The sequence below is a fragment of the Siphateles boraxobius genome, unplaced genomic scaffold (genome assembly GCF_051911475.1).
Source record: "Siphateles boraxobius isolate OS27281-9 unplaced genomic scaffold, OSU_SipBor_1 317, whole genome shotgun sequence".
NCBI classification, from domain to species: domain Eukaryota; kingdom Metazoa; phylum Chordata; class Actinopteri; order Cypriniformes; family Leuciscidae; genus Siphateles; species Siphateles boraxobius.
This window is the reverse complement of record NW_027508939.1, coordinates 125,704-142,388: the sequence shown is the minus strand read 5'-3', so window position 1 is coordinate 142,388 and position 16,685 is coordinate 125,704. Positions and strand designations below refer to the sequence as shown.

General features: G+C 40.9%; 44 non-coding genes across 44 annotated transcripts; all 44 read right to left on the bottom strand.

Annotated features, from left to right (window-relative positions):
* Positions 1 to 101: 101 nt before the first annotated feature.
* On the bottom strand, positions 102 to 220 carry LOC143700382 (5S ribosomal RNA). The gene has a single exon (XR_013189274.1). It is a non-coding gene; the product is annotated as a 5S ribosomal RNA (ribosomal RNA).
* Positions 221 to 383: 163 nt separating this feature from the next.
* Positions 384 to 502, bottom strand: LOC143700008 (5S ribosomal RNA). The gene has a single exon (XR_013188913.1). It is a non-coding gene; the product is annotated as a 5S ribosomal RNA (ribosomal RNA).
* Positions 503 to 665: 163 nt separating this feature from the next.
* Positions 666 to 784, bottom strand: LOC143700381 (5S ribosomal RNA). Its single transcript, XR_013189273.1, has one exon. It is a non-coding gene; the product is annotated as a 5S ribosomal RNA (ribosomal RNA).
* A 162-nt stretch (positions 785 to 946) lies between these two features.
* Positions 947 to 1,065, bottom strand: LOC143700380 (5S ribosomal RNA). Its single transcript, XR_013189272.1, has one exon. It is a non-coding gene; the product is annotated as a 5S ribosomal RNA (ribosomal RNA).
* Positions 1,066 to 1,436: 371 nt separating this feature from the next.
* Positions 1,437 to 1,555, bottom strand: LOC143700379 (5S ribosomal RNA). The gene has a single exon (XR_013189271.1). It is a non-coding gene; the product is annotated as a 5S ribosomal RNA (ribosomal RNA).
* A 371-nt stretch (positions 1,556 to 1,926) lies between these two features.
* On the bottom strand, positions 1,927 to 2,045 carry LOC143700378 (5S ribosomal RNA). The gene has a single exon (XR_013189270.1). It is a non-coding gene; the product is annotated as a 5S ribosomal RNA (ribosomal RNA).
* Positions 2,046 to 2,409: 364 nt separating this feature from the next.
* Positions 2,410 to 2,528, bottom strand: LOC143700376 (5S ribosomal RNA). Its single transcript, XR_013189268.1, has one exon. It is a non-coding gene; the product is annotated as a 5S ribosomal RNA (ribosomal RNA).
* Positions 2,529 to 2,689: 161 nt separating this feature from the next.
* LOC143700090 (5S ribosomal RNA) lies at positions 2,690 to 2,808 on the bottom strand. The gene has a single exon (XR_013188992.1). It is a non-coding gene; the product is annotated as a 5S ribosomal RNA (ribosomal RNA).
* Positions 2,809 to 2,970: 162 nt separating this feature from the next.
* On the bottom strand, positions 2,971 to 3,089 carry LOC143700375 (5S ribosomal RNA). Its single transcript, XR_013189267.1, has one exon. It is a non-coding gene; the product is annotated as a 5S ribosomal RNA (ribosomal RNA).
* Positions 3,090 to 3,461: 372 nt separating this feature from the next.
* LOC143700374 (5S ribosomal RNA) lies at positions 3,462 to 3,580 on the bottom strand. Its single transcript, XR_013189266.1, has one exon. It is a non-coding gene; the product is annotated as a 5S ribosomal RNA (ribosomal RNA).
* A 162-nt stretch (positions 3,581 to 3,742) lies between these two features.
* Positions 3,743 to 3,861, bottom strand: LOC143700373 (5S ribosomal RNA). The gene has a single exon (XR_013189265.1). It is a non-coding gene; the product is annotated as a 5S ribosomal RNA (ribosomal RNA).
* A 163-nt stretch (positions 3,862 to 4,024) lies between these two features.
* LOC143700007 (5S ribosomal RNA) lies at positions 4,025 to 4,143 on the bottom strand. Its single transcript, XR_013188912.1, has one exon. It is a non-coding gene; the product is annotated as a 5S ribosomal RNA (ribosomal RNA).
* Positions 4,144 to 4,306: 163 nt separating this feature from the next.
* Positions 4,307 to 4,425, bottom strand: LOC143700372 (5S ribosomal RNA). The gene has a single exon (XR_013189264.1). It is a non-coding gene; the product is annotated as a 5S ribosomal RNA (ribosomal RNA).
* A 162-nt stretch (positions 4,426 to 4,587) lies between these two features.
* On the bottom strand, positions 4,588 to 4,706 carry LOC143700371 (5S ribosomal RNA). The gene has a single exon (XR_013189263.1). It is a non-coding gene; the product is annotated as a 5S ribosomal RNA (ribosomal RNA).
* A 372-nt stretch (positions 4,707 to 5,078) lies between these two features.
* LOC143700370 (5S ribosomal RNA) lies at positions 5,079 to 5,197 on the bottom strand. The gene has a single exon (XR_013189262.1). It is a non-coding gene; the product is annotated as a 5S ribosomal RNA (ribosomal RNA).
* Positions 5,198 to 5,560: 363 nt separating this feature from the next.
* On the bottom strand, positions 5,561 to 5,679 carry LOC143700369 (5S ribosomal RNA). Its single transcript, XR_013189261.1, has one exon. It is a non-coding gene; the product is annotated as a 5S ribosomal RNA (ribosomal RNA).
* Positions 5,680 to 6,052: 373 nt separating this feature from the next.
* On the bottom strand, positions 6,053 to 6,171 carry LOC143700368 (5S ribosomal RNA). The gene has a single exon (XR_013189260.1). It is a non-coding gene; the product is annotated as a 5S ribosomal RNA (ribosomal RNA).
* Positions 6,172 to 6,542: 371 nt separating this feature from the next.
* LOC143700367 (5S ribosomal RNA) lies at positions 6,543 to 6,661 on the bottom strand. Its single transcript, XR_013189259.1, has one exon. It is a non-coding gene; the product is annotated as a 5S ribosomal RNA (ribosomal RNA).
* Positions 6,662 to 6,823: 162 nt separating this feature from the next.
* Positions 6,824 to 6,942, bottom strand: LOC143700365 (5S ribosomal RNA). Its single transcript, XR_013189257.1, has one exon. It is a non-coding gene; the product is annotated as a 5S ribosomal RNA (ribosomal RNA).
* Positions 6,943 to 7,104: 162 nt separating this feature from the next.
* Positions 7,105 to 7,223, bottom strand: LOC143700364 (5S ribosomal RNA). Its single transcript, XR_013189256.1, has one exon. It is a non-coding gene; the product is annotated as a 5S ribosomal RNA (ribosomal RNA).
* Positions 7,224 to 7,594: 371 nt separating this feature from the next.
* Positions 7,595 to 7,713, bottom strand: LOC143700363 (5S ribosomal RNA). The gene has a single exon (XR_013189255.1). It is a non-coding gene; the product is annotated as a 5S ribosomal RNA (ribosomal RNA).
* Positions 7,714 to 8,085: 372 nt separating this feature from the next.
* Positions 8,086 to 8,204, bottom strand: LOC143700362 (5S ribosomal RNA). The gene has a single exon (XR_013189254.1). It is a non-coding gene; the product is annotated as a 5S ribosomal RNA (ribosomal RNA).
* A 162-nt stretch (positions 8,205 to 8,366) lies between these two features.
* On the bottom strand, positions 8,367 to 8,485 carry LOC143700361 (5S ribosomal RNA). The gene has a single exon (XR_013189253.1). It is a non-coding gene; the product is annotated as a 5S ribosomal RNA (ribosomal RNA).
* A 162-nt stretch (positions 8,486 to 8,647) lies between these two features.
* On the bottom strand, positions 8,648 to 8,766 carry LOC143700005 (5S ribosomal RNA). Its single transcript, XR_013188911.1, has one exon. It is a non-coding gene; the product is annotated as a 5S ribosomal RNA (ribosomal RNA).
* Positions 8,767 to 8,929: 163 nt separating this feature from the next.
* On the bottom strand, positions 8,930 to 9,048 carry LOC143700360 (5S ribosomal RNA). Its single transcript, XR_013189252.1, has one exon. It is a non-coding gene; the product is annotated as a 5S ribosomal RNA (ribosomal RNA).
* Positions 9,049 to 9,210: 162 nt separating this feature from the next.
* Positions 9,211 to 9,329, bottom strand: LOC143700057 (5S ribosomal RNA). The gene has a single exon (XR_013188959.1). It is a non-coding gene; the product is annotated as a 5S ribosomal RNA (ribosomal RNA).
* A 363-nt stretch (positions 9,330 to 9,692) lies between these two features.
* On the bottom strand, positions 9,693 to 9,811 carry LOC143700359 (5S ribosomal RNA). The gene has a single exon (XR_013189251.1). It is a non-coding gene; the product is annotated as a 5S ribosomal RNA (ribosomal RNA).
* Positions 9,812 to 10,184: 373 nt separating this feature from the next.
* LOC143700358 (5S ribosomal RNA) lies at positions 10,185 to 10,303 on the bottom strand. Its single transcript, XR_013189250.1, has one exon. It is a non-coding gene; the product is annotated as a 5S ribosomal RNA (ribosomal RNA).
* A 372-nt stretch (positions 10,304 to 10,675) lies between these two features.
* LOC143700357 (5S ribosomal RNA) lies at positions 10,676 to 10,794 on the bottom strand. Its single transcript, XR_013189249.1, has one exon. It is a non-coding gene; the product is annotated as a 5S ribosomal RNA (ribosomal RNA).
* A 162-nt stretch (positions 10,795 to 10,956) lies between these two features.
* LOC143700356 (5S ribosomal RNA) lies at positions 10,957 to 11,075 on the bottom strand. The gene has a single exon (XR_013189248.1). It is a non-coding gene; the product is annotated as a 5S ribosomal RNA (ribosomal RNA).
* Positions 11,076 to 11,237: 162 nt separating this feature from the next.
* Positions 11,238 to 11,356, bottom strand: LOC143700354 (5S ribosomal RNA). The gene has a single exon (XR_013189246.1). It is a non-coding gene; the product is annotated as a 5S ribosomal RNA (ribosomal RNA).
* Positions 11,357 to 11,728: 372 nt separating this feature from the next.
* LOC143700353 (5S ribosomal RNA) lies at positions 11,729 to 11,847 on the bottom strand. The gene has a single exon (XR_013189245.1). It is a non-coding gene; the product is annotated as a 5S ribosomal RNA (ribosomal RNA).
* A 372-nt stretch (positions 11,848 to 12,219) lies between these two features.
* LOC143700352 (5S ribosomal RNA) lies at positions 12,220 to 12,338 on the bottom strand. The gene has a single exon (XR_013189244.1). It is a non-coding gene; the product is annotated as a 5S ribosomal RNA (ribosomal RNA).
* A 372-nt stretch (positions 12,339 to 12,710) lies between these two features.
* LOC143700351 (5S ribosomal RNA) lies at positions 12,711 to 12,829 on the bottom strand. Its single transcript, XR_013189243.1, has one exon. It is a non-coding gene; the product is annotated as a 5S ribosomal RNA (ribosomal RNA).
* A 162-nt stretch (positions 12,830 to 12,991) lies between these two features.
* Positions 12,992 to 13,110, bottom strand: LOC143700350 (5S ribosomal RNA). Its single transcript, XR_013189242.1, has one exon. It is a non-coding gene; the product is annotated as a 5S ribosomal RNA (ribosomal RNA).
* A 162-nt stretch (positions 13,111 to 13,272) lies between these two features.
* On the bottom strand, positions 13,273 to 13,391 carry LOC143700004 (5S ribosomal RNA). The gene has a single exon (XR_013188910.1). It is a non-coding gene; the product is annotated as a 5S ribosomal RNA (ribosomal RNA).
* Positions 13,392 to 13,554: 163 nt separating this feature from the next.
* LOC143700349 (5S ribosomal RNA) lies at positions 13,555 to 13,673 on the bottom strand. Its single transcript, XR_013189241.1, has one exon. It is a non-coding gene; the product is annotated as a 5S ribosomal RNA (ribosomal RNA).
* Positions 13,674 to 13,835: 162 nt separating this feature from the next.
* LOC143700056 (5S ribosomal RNA) lies at positions 13,836 to 13,954 on the bottom strand. The gene has a single exon (XR_013188958.1). It is a non-coding gene; the product is annotated as a 5S ribosomal RNA (ribosomal RNA).
* A 363-nt stretch (positions 13,955 to 14,317) lies between these two features.
* On the bottom strand, positions 14,318 to 14,436 carry LOC143700348 (5S ribosomal RNA). The gene has a single exon (XR_013189240.1). It is a non-coding gene; the product is annotated as a 5S ribosomal RNA (ribosomal RNA).
* A 363-nt stretch (positions 14,437 to 14,799) lies between these two features.
* Positions 14,800 to 14,918, bottom strand: LOC143700347 (5S ribosomal RNA). The gene has a single exon (XR_013189239.1). It is a non-coding gene; the product is annotated as a 5S ribosomal RNA (ribosomal RNA).
* Positions 14,919 to 15,080: 162 nt separating this feature from the next.
* On the bottom strand, positions 15,081 to 15,199 carry LOC143700346 (5S ribosomal RNA). Its single transcript, XR_013189238.1, has one exon. It is a non-coding gene; the product is annotated as a 5S ribosomal RNA (ribosomal RNA).
* Positions 15,200 to 15,562: 363 nt separating this feature from the next.
* LOC143700345 (5S ribosomal RNA) lies at positions 15,563 to 15,681 on the bottom strand. Its single transcript, XR_013189237.1, has one exon. It is a non-coding gene; the product is annotated as a 5S ribosomal RNA (ribosomal RNA).
* A 371-nt stretch (positions 15,682 to 16,052) lies between these two features.
* LOC143700343 (5S ribosomal RNA) lies at positions 16,053 to 16,171 on the bottom strand. Its single transcript, XR_013189235.1, has one exon. It is a non-coding gene; the product is annotated as a 5S ribosomal RNA (ribosomal RNA).
* A 371-nt stretch (positions 16,172 to 16,542) lies between these two features.
* On the bottom strand, positions 16,543 to 16,661 carry LOC143700342 (5S ribosomal RNA). The gene has a single exon (XR_013189234.1). It is a non-coding gene; the product is annotated as a 5S ribosomal RNA (ribosomal RNA).
* Between the last annotated feature and the right edge of the window lie 24 nt (positions 16,662 to 16,685).

Sequence of the window (16,685 nt, the reverse complement as noted above, 5' to 3'; positions counted from 1 at the left end):
ACAACTTTTGAAAAAACTCAAACTCTTTCATGCTTTCTGAAGAATCTCAGAGACTTTTTAAGGCTTTTTGAAGCTCAGGCACTCTTTTTTTTTTTTTTAAAAGCTTACAGCACCTGGTATTCCCAGGCGGTCTCCCATCCAAGTACTAACCAGGCCCGACCCTGCTTAGCTTCCGAGATCAGACGAGATCGGGCGTGCCCAAGGTGGTATGGCCGTAAGCGAATACTGCTGCCAAAATTGGGCTATTTAAAAGGTTAGACCATTAGTGAAGAAAACTAAGAACAACTTTTGAAAAAACTCAAACTCTTTCATGCTTTCTGAAGAATCTCAGAGACTTTTTAAGGCTTTTTGAAGCTCAGGCACTCTTTTTTTTTTTTTTTAAAAGCTTACAGCACCTGGTATTCCCAGGCGGGCTCCCATCCAAGTACTAACCAGGCCCGACCCTGCTTAGCTTCCGAGATCAGACGAGATCGGGCGTGCCCAAGGTGGTATGGCCGTAAGCGAATACTGCTGCCAAAATTGGGCTATTTAAAAGGTTAGACCATTAGTGAAGAAAACTAAGAACAACTTTTGAAAAAACTCAAACTCTTTCATGCTTTCTGAAGAATCTCAGAGACTTTTTAAGGCTTTTTGAAGCTCAGGCACTCTTTTTTTTTTTTTTTAAAAGCTTACAGCACCTGGTATTCCCAGGCGGTCTCCCATCCAAGTACTAACCAGGCCCGACCCTGCTTAGCTTCCGAGATCAGACGAGATCGGGCGTGCCCAAGGTGGTATGGCCGTAAGCGAATACTGCTGCCAAAATTGGGCTATTTAAAAGGTTAGACCATTAGTGAAGAAAACTAAGAACAACTTTTGAAAAAACTCAAACTCTTTCATGCTTTCTGAAGAATCTCAGAGACTTTTTAAGGCTTTTTGAAGCTCAGGCACTCTTTTTTTTTTTTTTAAAAGCTTACAGCACCTGGTATTCCCAGGCGGTCTCCCATCCAAGTACTAACCAGGCCCGACCCTGCTTAGCTTCCGAGATCAGACGAGATCGGGCGTGCCCAAGGTGGTATGGCCGTAAGCTAAAACTGCTGCCAAAATTGGGCTATTTAAAAGGTTAGACCATTAGTGAAGAAAACTAAGAACAACTTTTGAAAAAACTCAAGCTCTTTCATGCTTTCTGAAGAATCTCAGAGACTTTTTAAGGCTTTTTGAAGAAGCTCAGGGACTCTTTTTTTTTTTTCTTAAAAAAGCTTACAACACCTAGTATTCCCATGCGGCCTCCCATCCAAGTACTAACCAGGCCTTATTTAAAAGCTTAGACCATTAGTGAAGAAGACTAAGAAGAACTTTTGAAAAAACTCAAACTCTTTCATGCTTTCTGAAGAATCTCAGAGACTTTTTAAGGCTTTTTGAAGCTCAGGCACTCTTTTTTTTTTTTTTTTTTTTTTAAAAGCTTACAGCACCTGGTATTCCCAGGCGGTCTCCCATCCAAGTACTAACCAGGCCCGACCCTGCTTAGCTTCCGAGATCAGACGAGATCGGGCGTGCCCAAGGTGGTATGGCCGTAAGCTAAAACTGCTGCCAAAATTGGGCTATTTAAAAGGTTAGACCATTAGTGAAGAAAACTAAGAACAACTTTTGAAAAAACTCAAGCTCTTTCATGCTTTCTGAAGAATCTCAGAGACTTTTTAAGGCTTTTTGAAGAAGCTCAGGGACTCTTTTTTTTTTTTCTTAAAAAAGCTTACAACACCTAGTATTCCCATGCGGCCTCCCATCCAAGTACTAACCAGGCCTTATTTAAAAGCTTAGACCATTAGTGAAGAAGACTAAGAAGAACTTTTGAAAAAACTCAAACTCTTTCATGCTTTCTGAAGAATCTCAGAGACTTTTTAAGGCTTTTTGAAGCTCAGGCACTCTTTTTTTTTTTTTTTTTTTTTTAAAAGCTTACAGCACCTGGTATTCCCAGGCGGTCTCCCATCCAAGTACTAACCAGGCCCGACCCTGCTTAGCTTCCGAGATCAGACGAGATCGGGCGTGCCCAAGGTGGTATGGCCGTAAGCTAAAACTGCTGCCAAAATTGGGCTATTTAAAAGGTTAGACCATTAGTGAAGAAAACTAAGAACAACTTTTGAAAAAACTCAAGCTCTTTCATGCTTTCTGAAGAATCTCAGAGACTTTTTAAGGCTTTTTGAAGAAGCTCAGGGACTCTTTTTTTTTTTTTCTTAAAAAAGCTTACAACACCTAGTATTCCCATGCGGCCTCCCATCCAAGTACTAACCAGGCCTTATTTAAAAGCTTAGACCATTAGTGAAGAAGACTAAGAAGAACTTTTGAAAAAACTCAAACTCTTTCATGCTTTCTGAAGAATCTCAGAGACTTTTTAAGGCTTTTTGAAGCTCAGGCACTCTTTTTTTTTTTTTTAAAAGCTTACAGCACCTGGTATTCCCAGGCGGTCTCCCATCCAAGTACTAACCAGGCCCGACCCTGCTTAGCTTCCGAGATCAGACGAGATCGGGCGTGCCCAAGGTGGTATGGCCGTAAGCGAATACTGCTGCCAAAATTGGGCTATTTAAAAGGTTAGACCATTAGTGAAGAAAACTAAGAACAACTTTTGAAAAAACTCAAACTCTTTCATGCTTTCTGAAGAATCTCAGAGACTTTTTAAGGCTTTTTGAAGCTCAGGCACTCTTTTTTTTTTTTTAAAAGCTTACATTACCTGGTATTCCCAGGCGGTCTCCCATCCAAGTACTAACCAGGCCCGACCCTGCTTAGCTTCCGAGATCAGACGAGATCGGGCGTGCCCAAGGTGGTATGGCCGTAAGCGAATACTGCTGCCAAAATTGGGCTATTTAAAAGGTTAGACCATTAGTGAAGAAAACTAAGAACAACTTTTGAAAAAACTCAAACTCTTTCATGCTTTCTGAAGAATCTCAGAGACTTTTTAAGGCTTTTTGAAGCTCAGGCACTCTTTTTTTTTTTTTTAAAAGCTTACAGCACCTGGTATTCCCAGGCGGTCTCCCATCCAAGTACTAACCAGGCCCGACCCTGCTTAGCTTCCGAGATCAGACGAGATCGGGCGTGCCCAAGGTGGTATGGCCGTAAGCTAAAACTGCTGCCAAAATTGGGCTATTTAAAAGGTTAGACCATTAGTGAAGAAAACTAAGAACAACTTTTGAAAAAACTCAAGCTCTTTCATGCTTTCTGAAGAATCTCAGAGACTTTTTAAGGCTTTTTGAAGAAGCTCAGGGACTCTTTTTTTTTTTTCTTAAAAAAGCTTACAACACCTAGTATTCCCATGCGGCCTCCCATCCAAGTACTAACCAGGCCTTATTTAAAAGCTTAGACCATTAGTGAAGAAGACTAAGAAGAACTTTTGAAAAAACTCAAACTCTTTCATGCTTTCTGAAGAATCTCAGAGACTTTTTAAGGCTTTTTGAAGCTCAGGCACTCTTTTTTTTTTTTTTTTTTTTTTTAAAAGCTTACAGCACCTGGTATTCCCAGGCGGTCTCCCATCCAAGTACTAACCAGGCCCGACCCTGCTTAGCTTCCGAGATCAGACGAGATCGGGCGTGCCCAAGGTGGTATGGCCGTAAGCGAATACTGCTGCCAAAATTGGGCTATTTAAAAGGTTAGACCATTAGTGAAGAAAACTAAGAACAACTTTTGAAAAAACTCAAACTCTTTCATGCTTTCTGAAGAATCTCAGAGACTTTTTAAGGCTTTTTGAAGCTCAGGCACTCTTTTTTTTTTTTTTAAAAGCTTACAGCACCTGGTATTCCCAGGCGGTCTCCCATCCAAGTACTAACCAGGCCCGACCCTGCTTAGCTTCCGAGATCAGACGAGATCGGGCGTGCCCAAGGTGGTATGGCCGTAAGCGAATACTGCTGCCAAAATTGGGCTATTTAAAAGGTTAGACCATTAGTGAAGAAAACTAAGAACAACTTTTGAAAAAACTCAAACTCTTTCATGCTTTCTGAAGAATCTCAGAGACTTTTTAAGGCTTTTTGAAGCTCAGGCACTCTTTTTTTTTTTTTTTAAAAGCTTACAGCACCTGGTATTCCCAGGCGGGCTCCCATCCAAGTACTAACCAGGCCCGACCCTGCTTAGCTTCCGAGATCAGACGAGATCGGGCGTGCCCAAGGTGGTATGGCCGTAAGCGAATACTGCTGCCAAAATTGGGCTATTTAAAAGGTTAGACCATTAGTGAAGAAAACTAAGAACAACTTTTGAAAAAACTCAAACTCTTTCATGCTTTCTGAAGAATCTCAGAGACTTTTTAAGGCTTTTTGAAGCTCAGGCACTCTTTTTTTTTTTTTTTAAAAGCTTACAGCACCTGGTATTCCCAGGCGGTCTCCCATCCAAGTACTAACCAGGCCCGACCCTGCTTAGCTTCCGAGATCAGACGAGATCGGGCGTGCCCAAGGTGGTATGGCCGTAAGCGAATACTGCTGCCAAAATTGGGCTATTTAAAAGGTTAGACCATTAGTGAAGAAAACTAAGAACAACTTTTGAAAAAACTCAAACTCTTTCATGCTTTCTGAAGAATCTCAGAGACTTTTTAAGGCTTTTTGAAGCTCAGGCACTCTTTTTTTTTTTTTTAAAAGCTTACAGCACCTGGTATTCCCAGGCGGTCTCCCATCCAAGTACTAACCAGGCCCGACCCTGCTTAGCTTCCGAGATCAGACGAGATCGGGCGTGCCCAAGGTGGTATGGCCGTAAGCTAAAACTGCTGCCAAAATTGGGCTATTTAAAAGGTTAGACCATTAGTGAAGAAAACTAAGAACAACTTTTGAAAAAACTCAAGCTCTTTCATGCTTTCTGAAGAATCTCAGAGACTTTTTAAGGCTTTTTGAAGAAGCTCAGGGACTCTTTTTTTTTTTTCTTAAAAAAGCTTACAACACCTAGTATTCCCATGCGGCCTCCCATCCAAGTACTAACCAGGCCTTATTTAAAAGCTTAGACCATTAGTGAAGAAGACTAAGAAGAACTTTTGAAAAAACTCAAACTCTTTCATGCTTTCTGAAGAATCTCAGAGACTTTTTAAGGCTTTTTGAAGCTCAGGCACTCTTTTTTTTTTTTTTTTTTTTTTTAAAAGCTTACAGCACCTGGTATTCCCAGGCGGTCTCCCATCCAAGTACTAACCAGGCCCGACCCTGCTTAGCTTCCGAGATCAGACGAGATCGGGCGTGCCCAAGGTGGTATGGCCGTAAGCTAAAACTGCTGCCAAAATTGGGCTATTTAAAAGGTTAGACCATTAGTGAAGAAAACTAAGAACAACTTTTGAAAAAACTCAAGCTCTTTCATGCTTTCTGAAGAATCTCAGAGACTTTTTAAGGCTTTTTGAAGAAGCTCAGGGACTCTTTTTTTTTTTTCTTAAAAAAGCTTACAACACCTAGTATTCCCATGCGGCCTCCCATCCAAGTACTAACCAGGCCTTATTTAAAAGCTTAGACCATTAGTGAAGAAGACTAAGAAGAACTTTTGAAAAAACTCAAACTCTTTCATGCTTTCTGAAGAATCTCAGAGACTTTTTAAGGCTTTTTGAAGCTCAGGCACTCTTTTTTTTTTTTTTAAAAGCTTACAGCACCTGGTATTCCCAGGCGGTCTCCCATCCAAGTACTAACCAGGCCCGACCCTGCTTAGCTTCCGAGATCAGACGAGATCGGGCGTGCCCAAGGTGGTATGGCCGTAAGCTAAAACTGCTGCCAAAATTGGGCTATTTAAAAGGTTAGACCATTAGTGAAGAAAACTAAGAACAACTTTTGAAAAAACTCAAGCTCTTTCATGCTTTCTGAAGAATCTCAGAGACTTTTTAAGGCTTTTTGAAGAAGCTCAGGGACTCTTTTTTTTTTTTCTTAAAAAAGCTTACAACACCTAGTATTCCCATGCGGCCTCCCATCCAAGTACTAACCAGGCCTTATTTAAAAGCTTAGACCATTAGTGAAGAAGACTAAGAAGAACTTTTGAAAAAACTCAAACTCTTTCATGCTTTCTGAAGAATCTCAGAGACTTTTTAAGGCTTTTTGAAGCTCAGGCACTCTTTTTTTTTTTTTTTTTTTTTTTTAAAAGCTTACAGCACCTGGTATTCCCAGGCGGTCTCCCATCCAAGTACTAACCAGGCCCGACCCTGCTTAGCTTCCGAGATCAGACGAGATCGGGCGTGCCCAAGGTGGTATGGCCGTAAGCTAAAACTGCTGCCAAAATTGGGCTATTTAAAAGGTTAGACCATTAGTGAAGAAAACTAAGAACAACTTTTGAAAAAACTCAAGCTCTTTCATGCTTTCTGAAGAATCTCAGAGACTTTTTAAGGCTTTTTGAAGAAGCTCAGGGACTCTTTTTTTTTTTTCTTAAAAAAGCTTACAACACCTAGTATTCCCATGCGGCCTCCCATCCAAGTACTAACCAGGCCTTATTTAAAAGCTTAGACCATTAGTGAAGAAGACTAAGAAGAACTTTTGAAAAAACTCAAACTCTTTCATGCTTTCTGAAGAATCTCAGAGACTTTTTAAGGCTTTTTGAAGCTCAGGCACTCTTTTTTTTTTTTTTTTTTTTTTAAAAGCTTACAGCACCTGGTATTCCCAGGCGGTCTCCCATCCAAGTACTAACCAGGCCCGACCCTGCTTAGCTTCCGAGATCAGACGAGATCGGGCGTGCCCAAGGTGGTATGGCCGTAAGCGAATACTGCTGCCAAAATTGGGCTATTTAAAAGGTTAGACCATTAGTGAAGAAAACTAAGAACAACTTTTGAAAAAACTCAAACTCTTTCATGCTTTCTGAAGAATCTCAGAGACTTTTTAAGGCTTTTTGAAGCTCAGGCACTCTTTTTTTTTTTTTTAAAAGCTTACAGCACCTGGTATTCCCAGGCGGTCTCCCATCCAAGTACTAACCAGGCCCGACCCTGCTTAGCTTCCGAGATCAGACGAGATCGGGCGTGCCCAAGGTGGTATGGCCGTAAGCGAATACTGCTGCCAAAATTGGGCTATTTAAAAGGTTAGACCATTAGTGAAGAAAACTAAGAACAACTTTTGAAAAAACTCAAACTCTTTCATGCTTTCTGAAGAATCTCAGAGACTTTTTAAGGCTTTTTGAAGCTCAGGCACTCTTTTTTTTTTTTTTAAAAGCTTACAGCACCTGGTATTCCCAGGCGGTCTCCCATCCAAGTACTAACCAGGCCCGACCCTGCTTAGCTTCCGAGATCAGACGAGATCGGGCGTGCCCAAGGTGGTATGGCCGTAAGCTAAAACTGCTGCCAAAATTGGGCTATTTAAAAGGTTAGACCATTAGTGAAGAAAACTAAGAACAACTTTTGAAAAAACTCAAGCTCTTTCATGCTTTCTGAAGAATCTCAGAGACTTTTTAAGGCTTTTTGAAGAAGCTCAGGGACTCTTTTTTTTTTTTCTTAAAAAAGCTTACAACACCTAGTATTCCCATGCGGCCTCCCATCCAAGTACTAACCAGGCCTTATTTAAAAGCTTAGACCATTAGTGAAGAAGACTAAGAAGAACTTTTGAAAAAACTCAAACTCTTTCATGCTTTCTGAAGAATCTCAGAGACTTTTTAAGGCTTTTTGAAGCTCAGGCACTCTTTTTTTTTTTTTTTTTTTTTTAAAAGCTTACAGCACCTGGTATTCCCAGGCGGTCTCCCATCCAAGTACTAACCAGGCCCGACCCTGCTTAGCTTCCGAGATCAGACGAGATCGGGCGTGCCCAAGGTGGTATGGCCGTAAGCGAATACTGCTGCCAAAATTGGGCTATTTAAAAGGTTAGACCATTAGTGAAGAAAACTAAGAACAACTTTTGAAAAAACTCAAGCTCTTTCATGCTTTCTGAAGAATCTCAGAGACTTTTTAAGGCTTTTTGAAGAAGCTCAGGGACTCTTTTTTTTTTTTCTTAAAAAAGCTTACAACACCTAGTATTCCCATGCGGCCTCCCATCCAAGTACTAACCAGGCCTTATTTAAAAGCTTAGACCATTAGTGAAGAAGACTAAGAAGAACTTTTGAAAAAACTCAAACTCTTTCATGCTTTCTGAAGAATCTCAGAGACTTTTTAAGGCTTTTTGAAGCTCAGGCACTCTTTTTTTTTTTTTTTTTTTTTTTAAAAGCTTACAGCACCTGGTATTCCCAGGCGGTCTCCCATCCAAGTACTAACCAGGCCCGACCCTGCTTAGCTTCCGAGATCAGACGAGATCGGGCGTGCCCAAGGTGGTATGGCCGTAAGCGAATACTGCTGCCAAAATTGGGCTATTTAAAAGGTTAGACCATTAGTGAAGAAAACTAAGAACAACTTTTGAAAAAACTCAAACTCTTTCATGCTTTCTGAAGAATCTCAGAGACTTTTTAAGGCTTTTTGAAGCTCAGGCACTCTTTTTTTTTTTTTTTAAAGCTTACAGCACCTGGTATTCCCAGGCGGTCTCCCATCCAAGTACTAACCAGGCCCGACCCTGCTTAGCTTCCGAGATCAGACGAGATCGGGCGTGCCCAAGGTGGTATGGCCGTAAGCGAATACTGCTGCCAAAATTGGGCTATTTAAAAGGTTAGACCATTAGTGAAGAAAACTAAGAACAACTTTTGAAAAAACTCAAACTCTTTCATGCTTTCTGAAGAATCTCAGAGACTTTTTAAGGCTTTTTGAAGCTCAGGCACTCTTTTTTTTTTTTTTAAAAGCTTACAGCACCTGGTATTCCCAGGCGGGCTCCCATCCAAGTACTAACCAGGCCCGACCCTGCTTAGCTTCCGAGATCAGACGAGATCGGGCGTGCCCAAGGTGGTATGGCCGTAAGCGAATACTGCTGCCAAAATTGGGCTATTTAAAAGGTTAGACCATTAGTGAAGAAAACTAAGAACAACTTTTGAAAAAACTCAAACTCTTTCATGCTTTCTGAAGAATCTCAGAGACTTTTTAAGGCTTTTTGAAGCTCAGGCACTCTTTTTTTTTTTTTTTAAAAGCTTACAGCACCTGGTATTCCCAGGCGGTCTCCCATCCAAGTACTAACCAGGCCCGACCCTGCTTAGCTTCCGAGATCAGACGAGATCGGGCGTGCCCAAGGTGGTATGGCCGTAAGCGAATACTGCTGCCAAAATTGGGCTATTTAAAAGGTTAGACCATTAGTGAAGAAAACTAAGAACAACTTTTGAAAAAACTCAAACTCTTTCATGCTTTCTGAAGAATCTCAGAGACTTTTTAAGGCTTTTTGAAGCTCAGGCACTCTTTTTTTTTTTTTTAAAAGCTTACAGCACCTGGTATTCCCAGGCGGTCTCCCATCCAAGTACTAAGCAGGCCCGACCCTGCTTAGCTTCCGAGATCAGACGAGATCGGGCGTGCCCAAGGTGGTATGGCCGTAAGCTAAAACTGCTGCCAAAATTGGGCTATTTAAAAGGTTAGACCATTAGTGAAGAAAACTAAGAACAACTTTTGAAAAAACTCAAGCTCTTTCATGCTTTCTGAAGAATCTCAGAGACTTTTTAAGGCTTTTTGAAGAAGCTCAGGGACTCTTTTTTTTTTTTCTTAAAAAAGCTTACAACACCTAGTATTCCCATGCGGCCTCCCATCCAAGTACTAACCAGGCCTTATTTAAAAGCTTAGACCATTAGTGAAGAAGACTAAGAAGAACTTTTGAAAAAACTCAAACTCTTTCATGCTTTCTGAAGAATCTCAGAGACTTTTTAAGGCTTTTTGAAGCTCAGGCACTCTTTTTTTTTTTTTTAAAAGCTTACAGCACCTGGTATTCCCAGGCGGTCTCCCATCCAAGTACTAACCAGGCCCGACCCTGCTTAGCTTCCGAGATCAGACGAGATCGGGCGTGCCCAAGGTGGTATGGCCGTAAGCTAAAACTGCTGCCAAAATTGGGCTATTTAAAAGGTTAGACCATTAGTGAAGAAAACTAAGAACAACTTTTGAAAAAACTCAAGCTCTTTCATGCTTTCTGAAGAATCTCAGAGACTTTTTAAGGCTTTTTGAAGAAGCTCAGGGACTCTTTTTTTTTTTTCTTAAAAAAGCTTACAACACCTAGTATTCCCATGCGGCCTCCCATCCAAGTACTAACCAGGCCTTATTTAAAAGCTTAGACCATTAGTGAAGAAGACTAAGAAGAACTTTTGAAAAAACTCAAACTCTTTCATGCTTTCTGAAGAATCTCAGAGACTTTTTAAGGCTTTTTGAAGCTCAGGCACTCTTTTTTTTTTTTTTTTTTTTTTTTAAAAGCTTACAGCACCTGGTATTCCCAGGCGGTCTCCCATCCAAGTACTAACCAGGCCCGACCCTGCTTAGCTTCCGAGATCAGACGAGATCGGGCGTGCCCAAGGTGGTATGGCCGTAAGCTAAAACTGCTGCCAAAATTGGGCTATTTAAAAGGTTAGACCATTAGTGAAGAAAACTAAGAACAACTTTTGAAAAAACTCAAGCTCTTTCATGCTTTCTGAAGAATCTCAGAGACTTTTTAAGGCTTTTTGAAGAAGCTCAGGGACTCTTTTTTTTTTTTCTTAAAAAAGCTTACAACACCTAGTATTCCCATGCGGCCTCCCATCCAAGTACTAACCAGGCCTTATTTAAAAGCTTAGACCATTAGTGAAGAAGACTAAGAAGAACTTTTGAAAAAACTCAAACTCTTTCATGCTTTCTGAAGAATCTCAGAGACTTTTTAAGGCTTTTTGAAGCTCAGGCACTCTTTTTTTTTTTTTTTTTTTTTTTAAAAGCTTACAGCACCTGGTATTCCCAGGCGGTCTCCCATCCAAGTACTAACCAGGCCCGACCCTGCTTAGCTTCCGAGATCAGACGAGATCGGGCGTGCCCAAGGTGGTATGGCCGTAAGCGAATACTGCTGCCAAAATTGGGCTATTTAAAAGGTTAGACCATTAGTGAAGAAAACTAAGAACAACTTTTGAAAAAACTCAAACTCTTTCATGCTTTCTGAAGAATCTCAGAGACTTTTTAAGGCTTTTTGAAGCTCAGGCACTCTTTTTTTTTTTTTTAAAAGCTTACAGCACCTGGTATTCCCAGGCGGTCTCCCATCCAAGTACTAACCAGGCCCGACCCTGCTTAGCTTCCGAGATCAGACGAGATCGGGCGTGCCCAAGGTGGTATGGCCGTAAGCGAATACTGCTGCCAAAATTGGGCTATTTAAAAGGTTAGACCATTAGTGAAGAAAACTAAGAACAACTTTTGAAAAAACTCAAACTCTTTCATGCTTTCTGAAGAATCTCAGAGACTTTTTAAGGCTTTTTGAAGCTCAGGCACTCTTTTTTTTTTTTTTAAAAGCTTACAGCACCTGGTATTCCCAGGCGGTCTCCCATCCAAGTACTAACCAGGCCCGACCCTGCTTAGCTTCCGAGATCAGACGAGATCGGGCGTGCCCAAGGTGGTATGGCCGTAAGCTAAAACTGCTGCCAAAATTGGGCTATTTAAAAGGTTAGACCATTAGTGAAGAAAACTAAGAACAACTTTTGAAAAAACTCAAGCTCTTTCATGCTTTCTGAAGAATCTCAGAGACTTTTTAAGGCTTTTTGAAGAAGCTCAGGGACTCTTTTTTTTTTTTCTTAAAAAAGCTTACAACACCTAGTATTCCCATGCGGCCTCCCATCCAAGTACTAACCAGGCCTTATTTAAAAGCTTAGACCATTAGTGAAGAAGACTAAGAAGAACTTTTGAAAAAACTCAAACTCTTTCATGCTTTCTGAAGAATCTCAGAGACTTTTTAAGGCTTTTTGAAGCTCAGGCACTCTTTTTTTTTTTTTTTTTTTTTTTAAAAGCTTACAGCACCTGGTATTCCCAGGCGGTCTCCCATCCAAGTACTAACCAGGCCCGACCCTGCTTAGCTTCCGAGATCAGACGAGATCGGGCGTGCCCAAGGTGGTATGGCCGTAAGCTAAAACTGCTGCCAAAATTGGGCTATTTAAAAGGTTAGACCATTAGTGAAGAAAACTAAGAACAACTTTTGAAAAAACTCAAGCTCTTTCATGCTTTCTGAAGAATCTCAGAGACTTTTTAAGGCTTTTTGAAGAAGCTCAGGGACTCTTTTTTTTTTTTCTTAAAAAAGCTTACAACACCTAGTATTCCCATGCGGCCTCCCATCCAAGTACTAACCAGGCCTTATTTAAAAGCTTAGACCATTAGTGAAGAAGACTAAGAAGAACTTTTGAAAAAACTCAAACTCTTTCATGCTTTCTGAAGAATCTCAGAGACTTTTTAAGGCTTTTTGAAGCTCAGGCACTCTTTTTTTTTTTTTTTTTTTTTTTAAAAGCTTACAGCACCTGGTATTCCCAGGCGGTCTCCCATCCAAGTACTAACCAGGCCCGACCCTGCTTAGCTTCCGAGATCAGACGAGATCGGGCGTGCCCAAGGTGGTATGGCCGTAAGCGAATACTGCTGCCAAAATTGGGCTATTTAAAAGGTTAGACCATTAGTGAAGAAAACTAAGAACAACTTTTGAAAAAACTCAAGCTCTTTCATGCTTTCTGAAGAATCTCAGAGACTTTTTAAGGCTTTTTGAAGAAGCTCAGGGACTCTTTTTTTTTTTTCTTAAAAAAGCTTACAACACCTAGTATTCCCATGCGGCCTCCCATCCAAGTACTAACCAGGCCTTATTTAAAAGCTTAGACCATTAGTGAAGAAGACTAAGAAGAACTTTTGAAAAAACTCAAACTCTTTCATGCTTTCTGAAGAATCTCAGAGACTTTTTAAGGCTTTTTGAAGCTCAGGCACTCTTTTTTTTTTTTTTTTTTTTTTTAAAAGCTTACAGCACCTGGTATTCCCAGGCGGTCTCCCATCCAAGTACTAACCAGGCCCGACCCTGCTTAGCTTCCGAGATCAGACGAGATCGGGCGTGCCCAAGGTGGTATGGCCGTAAGCGAATACTGCTGCCAAAATTGGGCTATTTAAAAGGTTAGACCATTAGTGAAGAAAACTAAGAACAACTTTTGAAAAAACTCAAACTCTTTCATGCTTTCTGAAGAATCTCAGAGACTTTTTAAGGCTTTTTGAAGCTCAGGCACTCTTTTTTTTTTTTTTAAAAGCTTACAGCACCTGGTATTCCCAGGCGGTCTCCCATCCAAGTACTAACCAGGCCCGACCCTGCTTAGCTTCCGAGATCAGACGAGATCGGGCGTGCCCAAGGTGGTATGGCCGTAAGCGAATACTGCTGCCAAAATTGGGCTATTTAAAAGGTTAGACCATTAGTGAAGAAAACTAAGAACAACTTTTGAAAAAACTCAAACTCTTTCATGCTTTCTGAAGAATCTCAGAGACTTTTTAAGGCTTTTTGAAGCTCAGGCACTCTTTTTTTTTTTTTTAAAAGCTTACAGCACCTGGTATTCCCAGGCGGGCTCCCATCCAAGTACTAACCAGGCCCGACCCTGCTTAGCTTCCGAGATCAGACGAGATCGGGCGTGCCCAAGGTGGTATGGCCGTAAGCGAATACTGCTGCCAAAATTGGGCTATTTAAAAGGTTAGACCATTAGTGAAGAAAACTAAGAACAACTTTTGAAAAAACTCAAACTCTTTCATGCTTTCTGAAGAATCTCAGAGACTTTTTAAGGCTTTTTGAAGCTCAGGCACTCTTTTTTTTTTTTTTTAAAAGCTTACAGCACCTGGTATTCCCAGGCGGTCTCCCATCCAAGTACTAACCAGGCCCGACCCTGCTTAGCTTCCGAGATCAGACGAGATCGGGCGTGCCCAAGGTGGTATGGCCGTAAGCGAATACTGCTGCCAAAATTGGGCTATTTAAAAGGTTAGACCATTAGTGAAGAAAACTAAGAACAACTTTTGAAAAAACTCAAACTCTTTCATGCTTTCTGAAGAATCTCAGAGACTTTTTAAGGCTTTTTGAAGCTCAGGCACTCTTTTTTTTTTTTTTAAAAGCTTACAGCACCTGGTATTCCCAGGCGGTCTCCCATCCAAGTACTAAGCAGGCCCGACCCTGCTTAGCTTCCGAGATCAGACGAGATCGGGCGTGCCCAAGGTGGTATGGCCGTAAGCTAAAACTGCTGCCAAAATTGGGCTATTTAAAAGGTTAGACCATTAGTGAAGAAAACTAAGAACAACTTTTGAAAAAACTCAAGCTCTTTCGTGCTTTCTGAAGAATCTCAGAGACTTTTTAAGGCTTTTTGAAGAAGCTCAGGGACTCTTTTTTTTTTTTCTTAAAAAAGCTTACAACACCTAGTATTCCCATGCGGCCTCCCATCCAAGTACTAACCAGGCCTTATTTAAAAGCTTAGACCATTAGTGAAGAAGACTAAGAAGAACTTTTGAAAAAACTCAAACTCTTTCATGCTTTCTGAAGAATCTCAGAGACTTTTTAAGGCTTTTTGAAGCTCAGGCACTCTTTTTTTTTTTTTTAAAAGCTTACAGCACCTGGTATTCCCAGGCGGTCTCCCATCCAAGTACTAACCAGGCCCGACCCTGCTTAGCTTCCGAGATCAGACGAGATCGGGCGTGCCCAAGGTGGTATGGCCGTAAGCTAAAACTGCTGCCAAAATTGGGCTATTTAAAAGGTTAGACCATTAGTGAAGAAAACTAAGAACAACTTTTGAAAAAACTCAAGCTCTTTCATGCTTTCTGAAGAATCTCAGAGACTTTTTAAGGCTTTTTGAAGAAGCTCAGGGACTCTTTTTTTTTTTTCTTAAAAAAGCTTACAACACCTAGTATTCCCATGCGGCCTCCCATCCAAGTACTAACCAGGCCTTATTTAAAAGCTTAGACCATTAGTGAAGAAGACTAAGAAGAACTTTTGAAAAAACTCAAACTCTTTCATGCTTTCTGAAGAATCTCAGAGACTTTTTAAGGCTTTTTGAAGCTCAGGCACTCTTTTTTTTTTTTTTAAAAGCTTACAGCACCTGGTATTCCCAGGCGGTCTCCCATCCAAGTACTAACCAGGCCCGACCCTGCTTAGCTTCCGAGATCAGACGAGATCGGGCGTGCCCAAGGTGGTATGGCCGTAAGCGAATACTGCTGCCAAAATTGGGCTATTTAAAAGGTTAGACCATTAGTGAAGAAAACTAAGAACAACTTTTGAAAAAACTCAAACTCTTTCATGCTTTCTGAAGAATCTCAGAGACTTTTTAAGGCTTTTTGAAGCTCAGGCACTCTTTTTTTTTTTTTTAAAAGCTTACAGCACCTGGTATTCCCAGGCGGTCTCCCATCCAAGTACTAACCAGGCCCGACCCTGCTTAGCTTCCGAGATCAGACGAGATCGGGCGTGCCCAAGGTGGTATGGCCGTAAGCTAAAACTGCTGCCAAAATTGGGCTATTTAAAAGGTTAGACCATTAGTGAAGAAAACTAAGAACAACTTTTGAAAAAACTCAAGCTCTTTCATGCTTTCTGAAGAATCTCAGAGACTTTTTAAGGCTTTTTGAAGAAGCTCAGGGACTCTTTTTTTTTTTTCTTAAAAAAGCTTACAACACCTAGTATTCCCATGCGGCCTCCCATCCAAGTACTAACCAGGCCTTATTTAAAAGCTTAGACCATTAGTGAAGAAGACTAAGAAGAACTTTTGAAAAAACTCAAACTCTTTCATGCTTTCTGAAGAATCTCAGAGACTTTTTAAGGCTTTTTGAAGCTCAGGCACTCTTTTTTTTTTTTTTAAAAGCTTACAGCACCTGGTATTCCCAGGCGGTCTCCCATCCAAGTACTAACCAGGCCCGACCCTGCTTAGCTTCCGAGATCAGACGAGATCGGGCGTGCCCAAGGTGGTATGGCCGTAAGCTAAAACTGCTGCCAAAATTGGGCTATTTAAAAGGTTAGACCATTAGTGAAGAAAACTAAGAACAACTTTTGAAAAAACTCAAGCTCTTTCATGCTTTCTGAAGAATCTCAGAGACTTTTTAAGGCTTTTTGAAGAAGCTCAGGGACTCTTTTTTTTTTTTCTTAAAAAAGCTTACAACACCTAGTATTCCCATGCGGCCTCCCATCCAAGTACTAACCAGGCCTTATTTAAAAGCTTAGACCATTAGTGAAGAAGACTAAGAAGAACTTTTGAAAAAACTCAAACTCTTTCATGCTTTCTGAAGAATCTCAGAGACTTTTTAAGGCTTTTTGAAGCTCAGGCACTCTTTTTTTTTTTTTTTTTTTTTTAAAAGCTTACAGCACCTGGTATTCCCAGGCGGTCTCCCATCCAAGTACTAACCAGGCCCGACCCTGCTTAGCTTCCGAGATCAGACGAGATCGGGCGTGCCCAAGGTGGTATGGCCGTAAGCGAATACTGCTGCCAAAATTGGGCTATTTAAAAGGTTAGACCATTAGTGAAGAAAACTAAGAACAACTTTTGAAAAAACTCAAGCTCTTTCATGCTTTCTGAAGAATCTCAGAGACTTTTTAAGGCTTTTTGAAGAAGCTCAGGGACTCTTTTTTTTTTTTCTTAAAAAAGCTTACAACACCTAGTATTCCCATGCGGCCTCCCATCCAAGTACTAACCAGGCCTTATTTAAAAGCTTAGACCATTAGTGAAGAAGACTAAGAAGAACTTTTGAAAAAACTCAAACTCTTTCATGCTTTCTGAAGAATCTCAGAGACTTTTTAAGGCTTTTTGAAGCTCAGGCACTCTTTTTTTTTTTTTTTTTTTTTTAAAAGCTTACAGCACCTGGTATTCCCAGGCGGTCTCCCATCCAAGTACTAACCAGGCCCGACCCTGCTTAGCTTCCGAGATCAGACGAGATCGGGCGTGCCCAAGGTGGTATGGCCGTAAGCGAATACTGCTGCCAAAATTGGGCT